This window comes from Ixodes scapularis, unplaced genomic scaffold (genome assembly GCF_016920785.2).
Source record: "Ixodes scapularis isolate PalLabHiFi unplaced genomic scaffold, ASM1692078v2 PGA_scaffold13__105_contigs__length_92229423, whole genome shotgun sequence".
In the NCBI taxonomy this organism is placed as follows: Eukaryota; Metazoa; Arthropoda; class Arachnida; order Ixodida; family Ixodidae; genus Ixodes; species Ixodes scapularis.
The window spans coordinates 34,605,782-34,627,557 of NW_024609839.1; the positions used below are offsets into that span (position 1 = coordinate 34,605,782).

The window sequence follows — 21,776 nt, forward strand, 5'->3', positions numbered from 1 at the left end:
TGGTGCCCATCGTGCAGGCGAGATAACACTTCCTCACGAAGTGCCTGGGGAACAACTAATCTTGTACCTTTTAACAAAAAGCCATCACACACAGTTATGCCAGCCCTCTCTTGCCAATACTGCCGAACGGAGCACGGGACGGACGGTTTTTTAGGCCAGCCTTTACGAGACAGCTGAGCCAGCGTTTTACACACTTCGTCTGTAGTTTGACTTGTTTTTACACGTGACAACAAATTGTCTCCTGTTTCAAGACCCATTAAACATCCTTGAGAGAACTTTAACACCTCTTGAATTGTAAGACGTTCCCTTGCCATTGGCATTTGATTGAGAGGTGCCCGCGAATAAACATCGGCGGTTGCAATGCACTTGCCCGGTACAAACACAACCTTAAACCTATAGCGCATTAGCCTCATTCTAAACCTCTGAATTCGAGGCGGCAACACATCTATCGGACTTTGTCCCAGCAACGTAACTAGAGGCTTATGGTCGGTCTCGAACGTCGTATCTAAGCCCCTCAGGTACTCGTCAAACCTTTCGGCAGCCCATATCAGTGCCAACGCCTCTTTCTCAATCTGCGCATAGCGAATCTCAGCTTTGGTCAAAGACCGCGAAGCAAAAGCGATAGGCCGTCGTACCCCTTGCTGCTCTTGTAAGAGGACGGCTCCAAGCCCAAATGACGACGCGTCTGCCGAAAGGATTGTCGGATGGGTTGGGTCATACTTAGCCATACACTCGGAAGAACAAATCATGCTTTTTAGATCGTTCCAAGCACTTTCCTGAGCGGGGCCCCAAGCCCATTCCGTGGTTTTTTTTAGCAGTTCTCGCAACGGTGCAGTTTTCTGAGCGAGATTAGGCAGAAAACGGCCCAAGTGATTGGCCATACCTAGAATGCTTCGTACTTCCGACACGCTTGTCGGCGATTTCATATCTTTGACCGCTTGCAGCTTTTTGGGGTCAGGCCTTGTGCCATCTGCGCTCAGAAGATGACCTAGAAAGCTAACTTCTTTTACACCGAACACACACTTTGCCCCGTTTAGTGTCATGTTTGACTCGGCGAGTCTGTCCATGACTTTTTTCACGCGCTCATCGTGTTGTGCTTTGTCCGAACCAAACACCAGGATATCATCCATCATGTTAACTACGCCAGGGAGGCCATCTAGAATCTCCGACATTCTTTTTTGGAAGTATTCAGGCGCTGACGTAATGCCGAAGGGCAGTCTAGTGAAACAAAACCTTCCAAAGGGCGTTATGAACGTCGTTAGTTCCTGAGATGACCTTGCTAGTTTTACCTGGTGAAATCCCGAATTAGCATCTAACTTCGAGAAATACGTCGCGTCCGCGAGCAGTCCCAATGCCTGGTCTACCGTTGGGAGCACGTATCGCTCTCTCTGGACATTTTTGTTTAATTGTGTGAGGTCAACGCACACGCGTACGTCTCCGGACGGTTTTAAGACCGGAACGATCACGGCGCACCAGTCTGTAGGACCATCGACCTTCCGGATGACTCCCATCCCTTCCATTTTTTCAATTTCTTGCTTTACCGCCTCACGCATAGGAATCGGGACCCGTCGTGGCGCGTGTATAGCGTACGGGACCGCATCCAAATTCAGCCGGATGTTGTATTCTCCCGGAATGGTCCCAAGACCATTGAACACCTGCGGGTACAGAACATCATAATTTTGTTTATCAAGAGACACACCATCGATGAAATTTACAACTCCCAAAGCCTCTATGGCTGGTAACCCTAGAAGTACCTGGCGAAGCGGACTCACGACATAGACAGTTTGCATCGACACTTTGTCCTTCCAGATGAACTTAGCTTTGAACTTTCCAAGTACCGTAAGGCGATTTTCTCCCGCACCAGTCAGTACTTCGCTTGCTGTTTCCAGCCTAAACGGAATGCCTGGAAACGTAGACGGTACAAGAGTGGCTTCTGCTCCTGAATCAACTTTAGCAAACACTGGTACAGAGTTCAAGGTTATCTGGACATACCGCGCTTTCGCGTCCGGAACATTTATCGCCCCCAGAAAAAGTTCGCCAGTCTCTTGTTGTACGGATGACACTTGTACCTTTCTTGGAGACGACGCCGACTCCTTCCTGCAGGCCCGGCTGAAATGTCCCTTGGTGTGGCAATTGAAGCACTTCTGTGCCCTTGCAGGACACACCGACCTTGGATGCTGGTCGCCTCCACAGAAAGAACACTGCTTGTCCCGATGTGATGTTTCCGACCCGTAGACTTTTCTTCAAGGTGCATCCCGGCGTCGGCTCACGGCGTCTACGTTCAGGTCCTCTTTCGTCGAAGAACAGGCCTGTTGACCGGGCTCTCCTGAACGAAGTTCTCGCTGCTGCTGGTGCACCACTTCCTTGAGGCGTGCCTTGGCTAACGCCGATGACAAGGTCAGCTTGGAGTCCATTTGCAGGTTTTCGGAAAGCTTGTCGTCATGGAGCCCCACGACAACCCGGTCCCGGATCATGCGTTGTTTCATCTCACCGAATTCGCAGCGGTCTGCGAGGACGTGCAGTGCCGTAACGTACTGGTCCACGGACTCTCCTGGCTTCTGTAGCCTTCGGTGACAACATGCACTTTCATACACGACGTTTCGTTCCTTGACGAAGTGCTCGTCGAACTTTCGCTTGACGAGGTCGAAGTCCTTTGCCTCCTCTGCCGAAAGGTCGAACGTGGCAAAAATTTCCCTTGCTTGCCGGCCCATTGTGTACAAAAGCGTGCGGACTTGTGCCTCACCGGTTCTTTCGTTGATGCCTGTGGCGAAGCGGTAATCGTCGAAATGTTCTATCCACGCCGGCCACTCCGTTGTGTTGTCGAAGTCCAGCTGTGGTGGCTGTTGAAGTCCAAACGTTCCCGTAGGTGCCGGTGGCGTTTCGTTCGCCATAGTCTTTTACGCTTGCTTTCGCGAACCTAGACTGATGATACGCCCACTTCTGATACCATGTCGCGCCGCCGTACTATCGGCGTGCGATTGCGAGCAACGAAGAATGAACCATTCGCACGGGACGTCTGGGAAAAGGAAGCCCCTGTGTTTTATTTCGTCAGCCCTTTTATAGACAATCCTGCGGACGTCATCGATAACCAGAGCACACCACGTGTAGCTTTGTCACACTGTTACACTGTTATCACACTGATACCACAGGAACCAAGTTCGCCTCATACATATGCATGCTTCAAACATGACTAAATACAGTTTTTGCATGATGAATGTGACACTACCGTCGTACAGGAAAGAAACGCGCTTCAGGAAGTGTTTCCAGACTGTCTTTAGTATGATTGTCACGTTCTTCTAGTGACAACGGGGTGAAGAAGAAGAAAAGGAGAAGGGCGAGCTGAAGGGCTGAAGACAGGCGGAGGGCACCAGGTGTGTGTCTCGAGCGGGAACAAGCGACCGACTGTAGCGGACAGCGCTCCCGACAGCCCAGGCTACGCCCCTGAAAAACCGTGGCCTCGTCCCAGGAAAGGCAACATCATCGAGCCGGAGTGACCTCCGACAGCGCTCCCGTCAGCTCAGGCTACGCTCCTGAGGGATCCTGGCCCCCTGCCAGCGAGGGCAACACCGTCGAACCGGAGCAGCATCCGATCTCTGACCACTATTCATTGCCGCACCGCTGAGAAACCCTGGGGGGCTATGCTGCCCGTTTTGGGGTGCTATGTTGCGCTTTTTGCACTCCCAGGAGACTTGGAAGAGGGAAGTGACGTCAACGACACAGCAAATGCAGATTGGATGTTGACAGAAGAAAACGAAATCAACACCCAATCTGCGTTTGCTGTGTCGTTGACGTCACTTCCCTCTCCCTAGTCTCCTGGGAGTGCAAAAAGCGCAACATAGCCCCCTTGGACTCCTAGGTGACTAGGGAGAAGGAAGTGACGTCAACAACGCTCTTTGGATGTTGATTGGTGGAGTCGCTGATGACGCGTTGCGTGGTGCTGCTAAGATACGTTCATTCACACCTAAGTCACTTCCTTCTTCCCAGTCTCCTGGGAGTCCAAAAAGTGCAACATAGCACCCCCTGGGGGCCTATGTTGCGCTTTTTGCACCCCCAGGTAACTAGCAAGAAGGAAGTGACGTCAACAACGCAGGAAATGCAGATTGGATGTTGATTTTGTTTTCTTCTTTCAACAGCAAATCTGCGTTTGCTCTAGTCGTTCACGTCACTTCCCTCTTCCAAGTCTCTTGGGGAACTATGTTGCGCTTTTTGCACTCCCAGGAGACTTGGAAGAAAGAAGTGACGTCAACGATACAGCAAACTTAGATTGGTTGTTGACAGAAGAAAACAAAATCAACATCCAATCTGCATTTGCTGCGTTGTTGACGTCACTTCCTTCTCCCTAGTCTCCTGGGAGTCCAAAAAGCGCAACGTAGCACCCCTGGGCCGGTTTTCTCGAAGCGATGGTAAACCCATTTTAGTAAACCACGGTACCTAGGAAGGAAAAAGTACCTAGGTACTATAATAAACGGCTGGATATAAAACCACAATAATCATTTTTGATTGGGCAGTAAGATGCGTCATCTATCGGTGAAACAAGCCAGTCATTTTGTTTATTCTCTTTTTCCGCTAGTTTTTATCGCTCTAGTATGATATTTTAAGTCAAAATATGGTAATGTTGTACTTGAAGAACAATTTATTTGCTTCAGATGCTACGAAGAAATTTTAGCTACCATGCTAGAGTTTGTCGACGAATATTTGAAGACGTAAGAAACATTTCCTTCAATATGTTTCGCCATAAACAACGCATAACTTTCCCGAGTCCCTTCCAGTCTGGCAAAGCCGCTGCTGTAGACTCGTTTTTGTTCCCTGCGACGCACGTTTCTACGATTCCTGCTGATCTCAACTGTTTGCCCTCTCTTCCGTTTGCCCAACCGATCCACCGATTAGCCCACCGACCGACTGCGGACTTACTAACAACTGATTTGCGGACCTATTTGTACTTTTCTAACGGAAACGATGTCGAACGGGACGAGGCGTCGACGTCGACGAGACCGCGCGTACGCGCAGTACGCTGTCGTCATGCTGGGACGACAACGTGTGTTCCGGGACCGCCTCGATCCGCTGGAAGAATTTGACGTACACCTCCTCGCGCGTGCACGAGGAGGTGTACGTGAACCGCCACCTGTACCATTCCATCAACGTACAGGTGGTAGTTGACGCGTCCTGCCGCATACGCAATGTGGTTGCGAGATGGCCAGGAAGCACACACGACTCCCGGATTTTCACCGAGAGCACACTATCAGTCAAGCTGGCCGATGGCATCTACGATGGCCTATTGCTCGGCGACAGCGGCTACACCTGCCAGCCGTGGCTGATAACGCCATTCCTGTCGCCATCATCAGCAGCAGAAGTGAGGTACAACACGGCACACACCACGACAAGGAGTATTGTTGAAAGGTAAGACAAAGTCACGCATCGTGGTGGGTTACTGGGCTGCTATATTGAAAAGAATGCCACTAGACAACGTAACATTTTGTTGTCATAGCACAGAAGACACTGTTAATTGTAACGCCCCTACATGCAGTTTTGTGTTCTCTAGACCCAGCAGAAAACAGTAATTGCACGGAACCTAAAGAGAGAAGAAAGAAAATACTATCCCAAGAATGTATATTTATTTATTGTACTTTCCAGTGCCCCTATACAGCCCGAGGGCCTACATAAGGGTGCAACGTAGATACATATATGCAGTGTTGCATAAAAAGCAGACATGCAAAACGCATGCATCGTATCAAAAAACAAAAACGTGAAATATTCTCCAACATATTTTTTGGAGAACATATCACATTGTTCGTTCGTTAGGGGCAGGATTTGTTACATACGTGTGAAAGGCAATATTTTGGTTCAACCTGGATACAGAAGAGCAAAAAGATACAAATGCAAAGCCGTGTTTTTTTTTCCGGCCCCACCTTTACAGAAATTACACACCTACTTGCCATACATTCTAAAATACTCCACACTGCTGGGACTCGCCGTAAAAATGTGACAAATTGCACCGGGCTCAGGTTGCTATAGGGAATTCGTTGACAGACATCTTCGGACTGCTAATGTTAACGACTGTTTGTATGAAACTGTGTTTCGCTTACACTCAGCTATGAGGAACATTTGTTGAGGGAAGTTTAATATGGTTACATGTAAACATACTGTTATATATCTTGGCAATGATAAGAAATGATTGCCGGGTTTTCGGTAGGCTACAGCATTCAGAAAGTATGAAATATTCTCAGCCCTAATATATTAGTGTAATTTAAATAAATAATACTCATTCTGTCCATATGATGCACGCAGGACAATAGGCCAGCTGAAGCGCAGGTTCCACTGCCTGCACGCCGAGCTGCGCATGGAGCCAAGCAGATGCTGCGACATCATCGTGGCATGCTGCGTGCTCCACAATCTCGCCAAGAGATACCCCTGCGCGATGCCAGGGACTGCCATCCCGCCTGAGGTTCCTGTGGAGCCCATGGCAGCCGGCCGTGGAGAAAGCAACGAGGCCCGGCGTGCCCTTGTCGACCAGTTCTTCTGTTGAGCGTAAGTATGTGGGTATGTGGTCTTTTCAATTCAAACTGGTTTTCTTGAATGCGAGAAACATACAGAGATATTGTCCTCTCTGTGTGTTTACCAGGCTCCGTAAATGAATAACCATAATAACAAGTTGAATGTGGCACGCGATTTCATATAATAAATTTTCTTGAATGCTTCGTGGCATCTTTTGGCTGTGGTTTTACCAGCAGCTGATATAAGGGGCTGAACCAACCCCAGCATATTCCTTGGAGAACATAAATATTTTAATCTTTATGAAGCACTCTTCATGTATGGTTTCAATACGAGGGTAAACAGGCTTTGCGGAATTCACTCGTTGCAAAAGAATGGAAGCATTGGCAGATATTAGAGCAAGCAGATGTTGTGCTGCGACTGCTATCCACCTTTATTTGCAAAAGCGTCGCTTGGAGACGATGCAGCGCCCGTCGTATGCCGCTCAGGCGTCCACCCTCATATTGAAGACGTCTGTACCCTTTCCTGAATCCGAACATTGTAGCAGAAAGAGTGTCTCGAACATTGCAAACCATATTGTCTCGCAAACCCTCTTCATTGCAGCATGTTTTTTGTTGGTTGCAACAATGACATGCACTTAAGATGTAATGTGGCGGTGTCCAAACAAGGTAACTCTTCTGAACAGCATTGCAGGCACGGATCAGAATGATTCTCGCCTCGTCCAGTTTCGGTATGTAGTAACAAATGCCCAAAGATTGATTGACATGTCTTGCAGCGTACCTCGTTATAAAAGGTTAGAGTTGGTCAAGCAGCATAATTGCAACTGCGTTTAACAGTGAAATTGCTGCATGACCCATGGAACCACATACGCAAAAGTCCTGCCATATATTGCTGTTGTGTGCCTCGGTCAACAGTGCGTGCGGCTTTTGTGCGAAAAGCTTCGGCCCACTTCTGCGTGTTGGTCATCGTGCTTGTCTTCGTACTACAGGCTACGCGAACATCAATGCCCTCAGTGCGAGTAATTATAGGGGTGAGCGAAATAATAGCCTTAAAAATATTACCATTTCATTTTATTGCGCCTCTGTCCTATAAGTTGGTATTATTACCATATTTAAAAGTATTCTACAGGTGAGAGGAGTCAACCTGTATGCGTCACAGTAGTGGTCCGATTATAACAGCCACTAATGGGTCATGTACATAAGAGGAATAATTCTGTCATTGGTTATTTCACTTAGTAAAAGAGTAAAGGGTGTATAAAATCGCTGTCGAACAACGTTGAAGTATGGTAATGCCTGTTTTTTTCGGGAAGTGAACAAAAAGAGTACAGAGTTCCTGAACGGTGTAAATTCCGCGACACACTGTCCTCGAAGAAATCAGGCACACCGAGTGGTCACACCAGTAACCATGCATTTAAACGCATAATCACTGTTTGCGCCGTGCAGGCACTTCCTAGGTTATTTGCTTACTTGCTGTTTTGTTTTGAGCAGGGTCGAATTGTTAAGCTTCTTTCCTTAGTGCCCAACAATGATGTTTTTGACGTGTCGACAGGCTTGCGCACATGTATGGAAACTCCGCTGGTTAGATTGTCTCTGGTGTCGGATACCAATGTGGTACTCTGGAATACTGGGAAGGCGATAAAATATTTCATTATTCGTTAAAATTACTTGCACCATCTTACTGGCCGTCGCATTGGGTCGAGTGTTTTTCTCCAGGGACGACTACCCCATAACATACTGAGGTTTTCACAAATCCTTGCATTTCAAAATGTACTTCTATTATTTCACATCCGCCCTTGCTTCGTCAATCTAAAAAAAAAAATCTTAGAACTTAACGCCCCCCCCCCCCCCTTGGTCTGTTCTGATTACTCCTTTCCCAATTGTTTTTTCAAAAGCTCAATTTGAAGTTCAGCCTGCAAGGTTTGTAGCCTTAGCATTTCAGTGTAATACTGTTTAGCAGCATCTGCTGCAGCGATTTGTGCATTGGAGGCATCTATGGCTCTTTTTGTTGCCTCCCTATCCAACAGGAGGTTCTCCGCCTCCATCTGCTGCTGGTCCTCAGCTTGCTGCTGATACCTCTGCGCAGCTTCCCGGCACCAACGTCTCGTCTGCAAGACACGGGGAGCTGCTGCCCACTCTTCTGCTGCTGCCACCCTCTGGCCGCTTCCTGACGCCCGAGGCTGCGGCGCTGCCGTTTGCCTCAAGCTATCGCTGTGACAAATGGATATGCAGGAAGTGATTTGCTGTAGTTATTAGGAGTGTGCAGGCAACATACGTATAACATACAGTGTTTGTAACCCCGACATGTTGCTGGAATTTTGCCACAGTGTACTTAACTGTAGAACAGAAACTCTCTGATGCTTCAAGCATCTCCGAGTGGACCACACACAAGGTGCTCATGCAGAAATCCATGCTCACCGTAATATCCCGTGAAATTGCCCACCCAAAACTGAGAGCACATTAGGTAAAAATAAGGGGTAGGCTAACATTCGGTGTTCACAAGGTAGCTCAACTTGAGCCATTGAAAAATAGAAAGCCCTGCTACAAATCAGGATGGGCTATCTGTTGGGGATGGGTCGTCTCTCGGGATATTACGGTAATATTCCTTGTACCGGTTGCAACTTTCAGTATTTCATTATCTTTAGCTTTCTTATAAATTTCTAAACCTTGCCATTTATTTCACCTAAGGATGTTGTGAAACCAAACATTCAAGTCTCGTTGTTTACGAAATCCACGATGCTACAAAAGAGTTTTCGCTTGGCTATGTATAGAGTCAATCTTGCTATGGCTTTCTATCCTGCTGTTAAACCGATAACTGATGCCAGCAACGCAACCTCTTTCCTTTTTGCGTTCCGCACTAGTTCGTCACAGCATAAACGATGAGTTTGTTCACTCATTCAACAACTAATCAAATATCATGCGTAACAACAGGGTTATACCTTTCTTTTTCAAAGGAAGAATATAGTCTTATTTGTTGCACCTGTTGGTTAAGAGGTTAGAACTAAATATCACCACCTTGCATTTCTTCAATCATCAAAACGTGTACTACAACTCTGCTCGGATATCTGCCTTTGGTACATCGGTAGTTCTGTTGTCTGGGTGTTAGTTATGTTAGTAATGAGCACATTTTGCTACATATCCTTCTGTGTGTGTTTTTTGCAGGTTGCTTGTAGAGCAATTATGCAGCCGTATGAGTAAAATGAAGAGAAATTCACGATTACATGCTTGCCATAAGTGACCCAAAGGCAGTGCAGTATGTCCGCTAGCCTGGGCTCCCTATCCTAACCTGCATCACGCAGTAGTGATACATGAAAGTGCGCTGATTTCCAATTAGATATTGTGTGTATGGCACTATGACAATTTTTACAATCTCCCTGTTCTCACATCAGTTTCTTAGGGTCCCACCATTAATAACAGAGCTGTTCTGCATGCCCGGCACTCAGTGCTGTTGACTTGTCATACAGACTGATGTAAGAGTAATCCACTCACTCTTCCGTGTCACCCTCAATGACATCGAGCCCACACAGGTTCGGCGAGTCGACGCCGATCACGTCGAGAACTGCCTGAATTAGGGGCGTCAGTTCATGGGGGTTCGGGCCGGCACCTACCAAATGAATGCACATTATTTTCATTCCGTAGTCACCCGGGCCCCAGAGGCATTGCAGAGTGGAGGGGGATCAATAACCAACTACCAAGCTAAAATATAAACAGCAGAAATCCAACAGCATTATGAAGCATCAAATAAAAGCATAGTAATTTATACTCTGTGGCAGAAATGTAACTTCTTGACATTGCAGTGGAGTGATCTCGCAACAGTGACCTTCCAATATGCACATCGCTGCGTGCAATTGTGCTGCAGTCAACTTTGTACATAGTACTTTCTGTGTGCCTTGAGGATGCAGTAGTGTAGATTATTCAGCGACGTGTTCGATGAACAACAATGCCCTAAGTTTTAGGACTGTTTTCTTAAAAACAACAGAAAAGGCACAGTTTAGGTGGTGTGCTTTCAACATTTTGATCTCCTCTGTCTCAGGTCTACCACACTTTTTGCTGTTTCATGTGTGTCTCGGTTACTAAAACACGGTTAAAGGAAATTTCAATAAAGTGTTTTGAGATGTTGCCTCTTTTGATTTTATTACTGTTTTCGAACAAGGACAGGAATGTAGTGGAAAGTTACACGTCAACACTCACTTTTATATCAGTCATCAGTCATGCCATGAAAAAATTAAATGCAAACACGGCATTATAATCCATGGCAGAAAACGTTCTGTTTATTTTTTGTGTCCCTGCCCCCCCCCCCCCCCCCCCCACCCCCACTCATCTTTAAAGCGAACAATTGAAAACTAGTTTGTTTTTTCGAAATATGCAAATTCCTCCGACTCACCTGTGCGCCCTTCATGCTTCTTGTAGGCGCTGTAGACCTTTCTGGATTTTTTCAGGAGGTTTTGCCACGCCTCCTTCAGCTGCTTTGCGGTCCTCTGAGCTCCCTGCTCATTCATTGCATCGGCAATGTCGAGCCACGCCTGCTGTCTCGTGTGTGCAGTTACTGCAGGACCGAATTTTCCCATAATTTGTTCCCTTCTTGCCCCAACTTCCCGAATTAACTTCAATCTCTCGTCTAATGTCATAATTTTTTGCCTCTGTTCGCAAGCCCTCGATACTGACGCTTGGTCCATTTTCAACCGACGTTTGCGGTCAGGACACTATCATCTGCTACCTTGGTTTCTCTACCCGCACACCTGCGTTTTGCTATATATCGCAATAAGACGAAAGATAATCCTAATATGACTTTTAAAAACGAAAAAAAAAAAGCGAAAGGATGATCTCGTCAACTTTCTTTGTAATAAGTGTTTGTTTCTTTCTCGTTTCTGCGACTTCTGCAGATGACATCGGCAAGGTTGATTCGTATACCGCGCTTGTACTATCTTTTCCATTGGTGAATGCATCGACCGACCGTCGCGGTCAGAACCAGACGCAGCGGCACTGCTTCAGCGTAAAGCTAAGGTTCTCGTCACCGTTGAATTGCTGGCCACCGAGGATATGTAGAAACCTCGATGCTGTCGGCATACTGTCGGCGCACTGCGAACAAAAAAAAAAAAAAAAAAAAACGGTACAATGTCTCAGCTGTTCGCTCGGAACGAAGACTTTATCGAAGATAACCCCTTTCTTCGCAAAGTAATCGCTGTTCGCGAGTTGGCGTGCACAGTGTAACAAATTAAACCTGTTTGTATACCAACGCTTGTTCGCAAAACATTTTTTACTCACCATAAAAACACTTGCAAGGCTGATGTACCGTCATATGTCCTGGGTCCCGGACTGGTGAAGAGTGATGCGTTCGCGGAATGCTGCCGTCGGTTAGCTTAGTTGTCCCTCTGAACTACCGCTTTGCTTGACGTGCTAATAGGTTGATGGCGCGTCATTAATATAACAGCCGGATCGAAATGAATGTTCGGCAGAACCAAGCAGAACCTTTAGCCCTCATTAAGCGACGTCGCGGCCATTTTGCTTGTAGGTACTGCTTCTCCCTCGGCGCCCCTGCTCGCCCAGTCACGTGACCTACAATTCCCCGTTCTAGGGACAATAGTTAACTTTAAACCACGGTTTGCGTTCGAGAAAATGGGCCCTGGGAGTGCAAAAAGCGCAACATAGCACCTCTGGTCTCGCCCCAGGAAGGGCAACACCATCAAGCCTGACGGACGGCCGGTTGCCCTTCGTCCATCGCAAGCTTGCCGGGCTCTGTATTTCACCCTGGAAACCGTGGCTCTGACACAAGCGGAAAAGAGTCGGCTTCGTATTCATCGCTACTCAGAAACAGAGTGAACTTCAGGCCCCGATAAGACTTTGAGACGCACCAAACTGATTGTGCTTCTAGAAACCTCTTATATTTAAGTCCACTATATGTTTCTTTTTATTTGATTTTCCTTTACGTTCATATTTCTTTGGTCTGTCGGACCAAATTGATTCCTTCCTTCTACTTTTGTGCGTCACTTCAGTCTCTAATACGCCCTCGTCTCCTTGGAAGAGCTTTACAATGATGTATGAGTAGTGTAAGCGCGGCTTAAAAACTTTATAAACACTTTGTCAAATCACAAGATTCTCTGAACGTTCTATATATTTTTTGTTGCCTATGAATTATTTTTTTGACATCCTCATGTTTGTTTTTGCATGGGGGCATGCGTGCCTCAAAGGTGGCACCTGTCAAAGCATAGCCTCCTATATACTGACAAAGTCTGGCAGATTGTCACATGAAGCGGCCAGTGAAATGAAAAAGGTGGAGTGGCAGGCAAAAGATGAAAGGAGAGCCATGTGACTGGCGCCGAAACACACTTCTCCCGAGCGAACAAGTGTGATTCGGGTCCTTACCGCTGCAAAAGCTGCGCGCTGACGTTCAGGTTCCCCCAGAGCCGTATATTGGGAGAGTTGGGCCATTGGGAGGCGCAAGGGCCGCCGCCAGTGCCAATTATTCCCCAAGCGGTTATAGCTTGAACTTTATGTAAGCCATTTGCACCAATCAGCAAACCGTCACGTCACAACATTGAAAACGACATTGAAGGCGTGTAAGTGAAGCGTTCAGTCTGGGTTCAGTCGGTGTAGCCGGTAGCGGTCGGTGACACAACCGGCGACAGGGCAACGGTGGTCGCCAATTGAGTGCGGCGTGACTGAGGCTACGAACAAACTGATAGAAACGTTCCCATAATCGAGACGGTAGTCTCTCTTCCGTGGAAATTAGACTTCCTTTTTTGTCAATAACAGGTGAGTGAGCGCCAACCTAATCGAAGAGAGAAGGCATCGGGATTTCCGCTGTCACCTAACGGCTCTGTGCAGCGCCTTGCTTACAAGCTGCATGTACCAGAATTTATATTCTGCACCAGAGTGGACTGTAGTACATCCCGCCCGGTGTCGGAGTGCGTAGTGAAAAGCAACTCGCAACCGGCGGCAGCTAGCGGTATCATGCTATCCTGCGAGGGCGAGCACCTCGCTTTTGTACCCACCTGCGCTGCTAGAGTGTTCGTCGTGGACCGAAGTGGTTGATGCATCGATCAGAGCCCCGATGAGCGGCGCCGGAAAAGAAGCTACACCTCTGAGCCACACAAGCGGCTTGTTTGATTGAAATTTCTCTACCACTTTAATAATTTCTGCCCCGGAAGTATGCTTAGCAGACTCCGCTACCACACCGGGAGTAAAGAAGGTAGATTGAGATGAAGCTCCCCGGGTGTTGCGGTTTTGTCCAGTGGAGGTTGCCTTTTACACCAAATTCGCGTCATATAAAGTCACTCGATCGTTTAGGACAAAGACAACTCTCATCTGGACAAGTGCATAGAGGAAGCTGAGTGTCAGTAAATATTTTCGAACCACTACTTCATCTGGGCGACATCAGTTAATTTGAAATGTCATTTCTTTTGCTCACGAGGGACGGGGGTAGAGCATGTAGGCCGAAGGCCCGAACCAGGTGGCTGTCATAGTGTGTTTGCACTGGATTGGTTACAAGTTTAATTACAGCAAGAGATACTTATAGGTGAAGCGAGCTCTGGAAAATGTATCTCACTTTGTTGCTGTAATAAAAACAGTCCCATGACATTTAGTTGGGTGTATTTCTTGTCTGCAGTTGCCTATGCGGTCAAATGAGTACCATCCCAGGCTCTACGAGCTACACCACTCAATCTGGCTTTTTGGTACTGTTGCGATTTTCACAAGCGATCTCCAGAGTAGAGAGTTTGGGACTGAAACTTCGTATTCCAGTCCTACTCTTAACCATAACTTCAAAAACAGGAAGATATGTGGCAAAGAAGCAAAAAAAGGCTATGTTTAATTAACCTGAGACGGGTAGAGAAGAAACATCAAGACGTAGAAGGGACAGAAAATAGACAGGACGACGTCTCAAACTCACGTAACTTATTTATTTAGTCCACCTCCTTATATAGTCTCAATTTCAAGGTCATCTCCACCAACACAAAAGGACGAAATCTATACAGATCAAGTGCCACAGCCTTCATCGCACAATGCAAGAACGTTGACAACGTTTACAGGTCGACGCGATAAGGCAACATCCATCCACCCTCAAACTTGAACAAAAGGATCTCTTCCACTACTACTATTCTATACACAGTTCATACTTCTGTTCAAGTTTGAGGGTGGATGGATGTTGCCTTATCGCGTCGACCTGTAAACGTTGTCAACATTCTTGCACTGTGTGATGAAGGCTGTGGCGCTTGATCTGTATAGACTTCATCCTTTCGTGTTGGTTGAGATGACTTTGAGATTGAGACTATATTAGGAGGTGGACTAAATAAACGAGTTAGCTGAGTTTGAGACGTCGTCCTGTCTATTTTCTGTCCCTTCTACGTTTTGATGTTTCTTCTCTACCCCAGTCTCGGGTTCATTCAACATGGTTAATATTCACCAGCTCGCCTGCACCCTTCAGATTTTTTCTAAAAAAAGGCTGTTGGAGCTCATTGTTTGCAATCAAGTGAAAAGACAATTGGCGAAGTACCTTTTTACATGAGCGGAGCATAAATCCTTCCATATCAGAGCTAAAATGTAAAGTTATGTCTGGGCACACAGGCATGTGCACAAAGTTTTGTGTCCACGTACCTTTTTTGTGCCTGTGCCTTACTCACCTGCTGCAAAACTTTTGCTTCGATGTGCTGGCAGTGCGTCAGTGTGATTATATTTTATTTACCTTCTGTCCAAACGAGGTGAATGGGCCAATAATTTTTCAGCAACACATGCATCGTGCCAAATGTTTTATTAGCACCTCCATAAAACTTGCACTCCTGGCTTTAACAAAAAAAAAATCTGCATTACAGAGGTATGCCCACTATACCGAGAATCACATCTTAGTATGCCTAAACTTCTCTTTCATTAGTCACGGAGTCTATTATAAACTACTCCCAACGAATTATAATGTTGTGGTACATAAAAAGAAACACACACAGCTACCAGTATGCAAATTTATTTCGAGAGTCACTCACAAAAGGTATAAAATATGCTTTCGGAGAGAGCAGAGCAACTTTGTTGGTTAGCAGTCAAATGGTGCACTGGAAAGAGTGCAGGAAATTGCACCAATGATGATACATAGAAGAATAACATTGTTGTTTTGGATGCTCGATTATATCGACAGCGTGTCCTTGGTGGATGCACCTCCTAATTATTGTGCTTACGGAATTACTACGCCACTCTTCTACCATTATAGGCGCAACTTCTTGTGCACACTTTTTTTTTAAATCTGGTGACAAACGGCAAACCTTTAACAATAAATCCTGAGAGCCTATTGCCCCTTCATAAATTTTGGAGTACATTACCTTTCTCCACTTGGTGATCCAGACATCCCATTAGAGTTACAGAAAGCATTAAGGCATGTACCACACATTAGAGGGGAAACAGTGTACCACAAATGTTAAAGCAAAAGCATGACATTTTATTATAAAGAGTGTGAGGCAGTGTCAGTTATCCGAGTACCAATCTTCAGTAAAGCCTTTAAGCTTCTTAGAGAAGAATGATTTGTGCACTCCTTAATTTAAAATTGGCAAGTTTTGATATTTGCTTGCAGACTTGCAGCCTACAGTAAAAAGAAGTGTTAGTATAAACAAGTCCTGTGTCTTTCATTAGTAATAAAAAGTTTATTTAAAATGTATTAAAAATTACTGAAAAATAATTAACAGTGAAATTTTAAGCCTTATATTGTTCCCATTCAAGCAAGGGGATTCCACTCAAAACTCATCCCAAAAAGAACAGAAGAATGATAAATACTCAAGATAACTTACCATTCTCAGGTGTCCTGTTAATTTTGCAGTAAATGGCATGTTATGCATGTATGATATCAAAATGTGGTTAAAAACAGCTTCCCAAGATCAGTTTTATTGTGCTCTTGGCATAACAAACAAATCTTACCACAATCGCTTTATGAACAATGGGTTAGAATCATACTCCCCAAGTTTGTCAATGGGTTTTCAAGAGTTTCGCAGGTACTCCACCAGCTGGTGTTTAAGACAAAGAAACTGGCATTCCTACCAGAAGCTATGTGCCGTAAAATATTGAGAAAGCGCTCATCAAATGGTTGGAGATAATTGTAAAAAATATGGGATGGGCACTTTGCAGGTTCCAGCGCTGAAAGTCAGAACAGTGCAGGAGCAGTGTTGTAGTCTGGTGGGACCCCTATTTTCTTAAAGCAGTTGCACCGCTTGCATCCAGCCAGCTTTGTGCTGGCACTCTCATGTGAAGCTTCATTGCTTCTTACCGGAGTGAGCATGGAAAGCTTCACCGCTCTGCACCAGCGCACTGGGAAATGTGGTTGATGCGGAGGAGCACCTTGTTTCATTCAGTACATTCAGAAGTTTACTGGCCTGGGTGCTTGATATGTTCTTAATCGCTTTTTAAATTTTCAAAAGTGGGTTGGACACCTATTGCGATATGAGCACATGCTCATCATTTTATGGCACATGGAATGGCAGAGATAAAACAGTAAGGCAAATATTTTGCCTATTACAATGGCGGGTAGTAGAAATGCACCGAAATGATGTGTTATGCGTCACGGAAAGTTAAAAACATGAATGGTTAGTAGTGACTACTGCTGCATTAGAAGGAAGAAGGAAGTGCAGAAAGGAAGGCAAAGAAGTTAACTTGGGGCATTTTATGCTGCATCAGGTAAGTTATAGTAAAGTTTATAAAACACAACATTTTAGAGACCACATGCCTCCTATAATTTATACAATTTTCGTCATGGCAACATACCCCCCCCCCCCCTACACATCCCACATATTTAAAACGCTATTGCATGCCATTATAAATAGGGTGCTATGGCAACTATTTAGGCATCTCTCTTGACTTGTAACATAGCAGACATTGTAACATATCACGGCACAGACAAGACCGTGAATTTCAAACATTACTAAATCTTAGGCGCAGGAAGACCGAAAGGAGAAGACACAAAAAAAGAGTGACAACACTGAACGGGATGGTGTGTGGGTCTGAGCTTCTCCTGAAGACGCTCTGGACTTCCCCACGACCTAAGCCCGCTTTCATCCTCGCCTCCATCCCTCACTGAGGATCAGATCAGCGCCGCAGCGCGGAATACAGAAAGAAGCCGACGAGTGCCAGAAGGGGGAGATGTTTTCTCTAATGGGCTTCATACTGCCTGCGGTACGACTTCTCGTGGCGGGAAGCTAATAAAAGAAAAATAAACGGTACGAGCACTCTAAAGGCTGGAGGCTGCTTACGCTAGGGAGCCTTCACGTGCGCTCATGAAGGCACCCTAGCTTACACGGGGTCCTCAAGCCGACGCCGTAGGCATTTATTTGCATACAATGCCGTTTCAACTTAGGGTGGCGGGACATAATTTAGGAAAGGCGCCCGCTACCCGTTGTCTCCCCTTGGCGCCGTCTTTACTTTTCGAGTTAAACGCGGCTCCTGTGGATTGACGGCAGAGCTTTCGCCCGGCTTTGCAGGAGCGAATATGTGTGTGTCTAATGGAACAGAGGCGGGGCTTGCTGGTTTCCGACTGCGGCTTCGAATTCCCTACCTAAGGGACTTGGGGAAAACGAGCCTTTTCAAAGATCCGACTATACATAAATTATATAGAGAGTGCCTGTGCCCCTTCGAGTGAACACCGACTCCCAAACATCCATGCTGCAGTCGTGATCGGCCTTTAGCCCAGTTGAGATTCGCCGACCGGACAACCGCTCTGCCCCATCATATCTCTGCACCTGTCCTCTCGACCCTGACGAATGAGCTAACTAACCAGAAACAAGTGTTCTTTTCACACAGAAAATATCCAGACGAATTGCAATTGAATATAATTTGGAAGGATCCATTGCTGGTTTAAGGTCTTATCTAAGTTTAAAAGTTATAGTTGCAGATCTGCAACATGCTTTCATAAATATTCAACAATTATTCTCTTTCGTTCTCTCGAGTTGCATCCAGAACACGTGAAAACACGAGTGTGGGTTGGCAATGCCGCATGTGCTGCGCTCTAGACATTCCAAATATACGGCGAACAACCGACGAACTTGCCTGACAGCTTTCGTTTCGCTCGCTGCGTCAACAGTGTTTTGACGCCGCGAGCAGCGTCGAAGCCGCCGGGCCATTTTTGTCGCTTGTTTGCAACGTACTTGCTCCATTGATTTAAGCCGCTCTTCCCGTTGCCGCAGCAGTTAAGCACTAGCTCCAACCAGAATGTCTGCCAAGGCAATGTCTTTAAGCTTCCCTAAATCGACTGCTCACGTAGTGTCGGTCTGAAACCCAAGTTCCAGAAAGGATAGTGCCACTACAATTTTCGAGATACTTGCCTCTAGCGTGGTCACCCGAAAGGTTTTAATTCAAAGAGTTCATCCCCGACAGGTAAACCGATACAAAAGCTCTCAAGATCTATATTATGTTAACAGAGTTTAGTAAAAACGATAACTCTACAAAAAATATAAACACTCCCTCCCCGCCGTTTTACATCGAGGAACCGCACCCCCTAAAATGGAGGTCTGGATCCGCCCCTGGTCGTTTGCATGGGTACCCACAGGACCTTCTTTCTAACATTTGTCACACATTCAGTTTTAATATCCAGCCACTAAACTACCAGTATATACCATGGAAAAGTTCAAAATATTTTCACAATTTGGACACTCAAAAAAACTTCAAATTAATTAATTAGATACCATGAATGATGTGAAATGACAAAAATCTGATATTCGTCCACCCGAGTAAGTTACCAAGCTTTCACCTAATTACGAAAGATAAAGGCAATGTCACTGATGGGTCCGGCTACCAGAGGGCCAGTACTTCTGAGGACTTTCCTGCGAGCTTGGATGCAAGCAAGTCAGTCGTTCAGCTCGATCACTAGGTAGATAGACTTACCTACCTATCTCAACAAGCTGAAAGCCAACCTGAAGGTTCCTGCTCCATGGAATTGCCATGCACTTTGTTAGTTCTCAGGATTCATCATCTATAGCATGCAAGCTGCCTGCCTCAAATGTTTCAGCTATTGGCTCCATTCAACCACCTGCTCCGGAAAAATGTGAAATAGAGGTGTGTATTAAAGGAAGACGACGGCTTTAACAAGGCAAAGCAGACACTGCTGCGTCAGGCTCCTGGTGTATCGCAACCACACTGAGGAACTGATCCTGAATGTGCCACACCTCCAGAGGCAGTTGGACCAGTGTCGTCACACATCATCCACGGAGTCAAAAGGCCCATAGGAGGTTAACCTTCTTCCAAGAATTCCATGACACACGCATGGGTATCAACGCAATGAGGTAAGGCAATGGTTGATGCCGTACAACCTTGAACAATATGCCAACAGGCTGCATTAATGCCACCAGAAGCAGAGCCACAAGCTTGGCCAGAACCCACGGCTCCATGGACAAGAATTTACATGGACTGCACTGCACCTCTCGAAGGTAAAACGGTGCTAATTGTGGTAAACAGTTACCAAGATTGAAAAAAACCACTGGCATCAGCAGCCAGCCAACTCCACTGCAACAGTCGAATATCTGAGGAACACGGTCGCCTGGTTAGGACTTCCTGTTTGCTTGGTGTCCAATAATGGAACACCACTCCCCGGCACGCTGTTTACCGACTTCATTACTCAGAATGGAATTGGCCACCTAAGGACTGCACCTAACTATCCACAGTCAAAAGACTTCACGAGAGAGCTGTCAGAACGATCAAGGACAGTCTAAAGAAACTCTCGGGTGGTTCTTTGGCCGCATACTTGCCAAGATGGCTCCTTGTGTACCCTCGCACACCGCCTACCACAGGAGGACAATCTCCAACAGAGCTCGTGTTCAACTTTTGTCCTAGAGTTTGCTGCATGGACCTCATCACTGAGACCCAGGAGCCAAAGGTAGACCTGGAAAGACCTAGCAAGCTTAAAGAAAGCAGCCCTGTTTTTGAAAGAAACATGGGAGCTGTAGAACAATGGGGATCAAGATCATCTTCCAGGCTGTTGAAAACTGCATGACTTTGGTAAAATCCACCATGGCACAATGAAGCACCACCTGGGCCAGTTGTGCCCCAGACGCTTTAACTCAACTCATTTTTAGTCAGATGATGAAATTATTAGTGGGCACTAACTTGATTGGCAGTTAACAAGTGAAAAAACCAGGCTATGGACCAGGAACTGAGCAGGCATTTTAAGCAGTGCAAGGATGCCCCACTCAGGCACGGGGGACACCAACCAAGATGAACCTTTAGCTTGTGCGGCAAAGTGTTGGATCATGCCACCACCAGGGGTCAGTGTTTCTGGGGGCTTCCCTGTGCAACGGCCATGGGCTTTCTCTCTTTTCCCACACTTTCCAGTGACCATGTAACAAACATGTATAACACGGCCATGTCAATTATTCCCTAATAAACAAATAGGTATGATCCTTGCACTCCATGGATGAAGCAGCCACCAACAATTTCAACATTGGTCTGTATGGAGTCAAAAAACAAGGATATAAAGGAACTTCTGACGCACAACTATTCTTGATGCATGCACACAACAGACTACTTCCATAAAGCCCTGCATGCAACACGGCGCGCGTTGCACTCTGGGAACTAGTTGGCCAGGGAGGAGAGTGGCATGGTTTCGGTTTCGATCGACACGTCGACCAGAGATTACACACAGAGCGTGGACTATAAACGGCCATTATCTCATGTTTTCTGGTCCCGAGAGCGCCATTTGTGGTCTATAAACTAACCTAAATGGCCAGACATCGAAGCTTTAGCCCAAGCCCGAGACGTATATAGCTTCTCTTAACACATGCTTGTTCTATTTTTGTACTTGAGCCTTTTTGTTAGCGTTTTGAGGTATCTGGACGAGCCAGTGCTGGGAATCTCGACGCTGCGAAGCTCGGGGATCTTGCTTATGTACGAATCAACAGGCTGTAGCAACCAATAAGTATGCATACATCAAGCTCGCGCCTTTACATTATATGTTGTTGATCAGGAAGTTTGTTCGTTTCGTGCGTCCATAGAAGAAATACTACTTTTTGCAATTACTGTTTTCTTAATACGCCTGTGTATGCGAAGTAAAACTCTGAGTTGCCACTGAAAAGCTTCTTCTCACTTATCTGTACTGACCCGCAGCACTGCACGAAGCGAAGTCCCCACCCACTTGCATTTTACTAATATTCAACATCGCGTATGCACGTAAAGTTATCCTGCAATCGTATAGGCACATTCGCGCATACAGACCGTTTTAAGAAAGCAAAAGTCGAGCACTTGTGTGAAAAATGTTGCACCATTCGCCAGAAGTACGCCGGACGGGTATGAACCCCTATGCGGTGCGCCAAACGAACGAAATTTTTCAAAGTGCATTTG

General features: G+C 46.2%; 1 long non-coding RNA gene and 1 pseudogene across 1 annotated transcript; one reads left to right on the forward strand and one right to left on the reverse strand.

The window, feature by feature from the left end:
- Positions 1-2,102: 2,102 nt before the first annotated feature.
- On the reverse strand, positions 2,103-2,597 carry LOC120846276 (annotated as a pseudogene).
- A 2,720-nt stretch (positions 2,598-5,317) lies between these two features.
- Positions 5,318-8,633, forward strand: LOC120849840. Its single transcript, XR_005718011.3, has 3 exons — positions 5,318-5,397; positions 6,286-6,525; positions 8,513-8,633. It is a non-coding gene; the product is annotated as an uncharacterized LOC120849840 (long non-coding RNA).
- Positions 8,634-21,776: the final 13,143 nt, after the last annotated feature.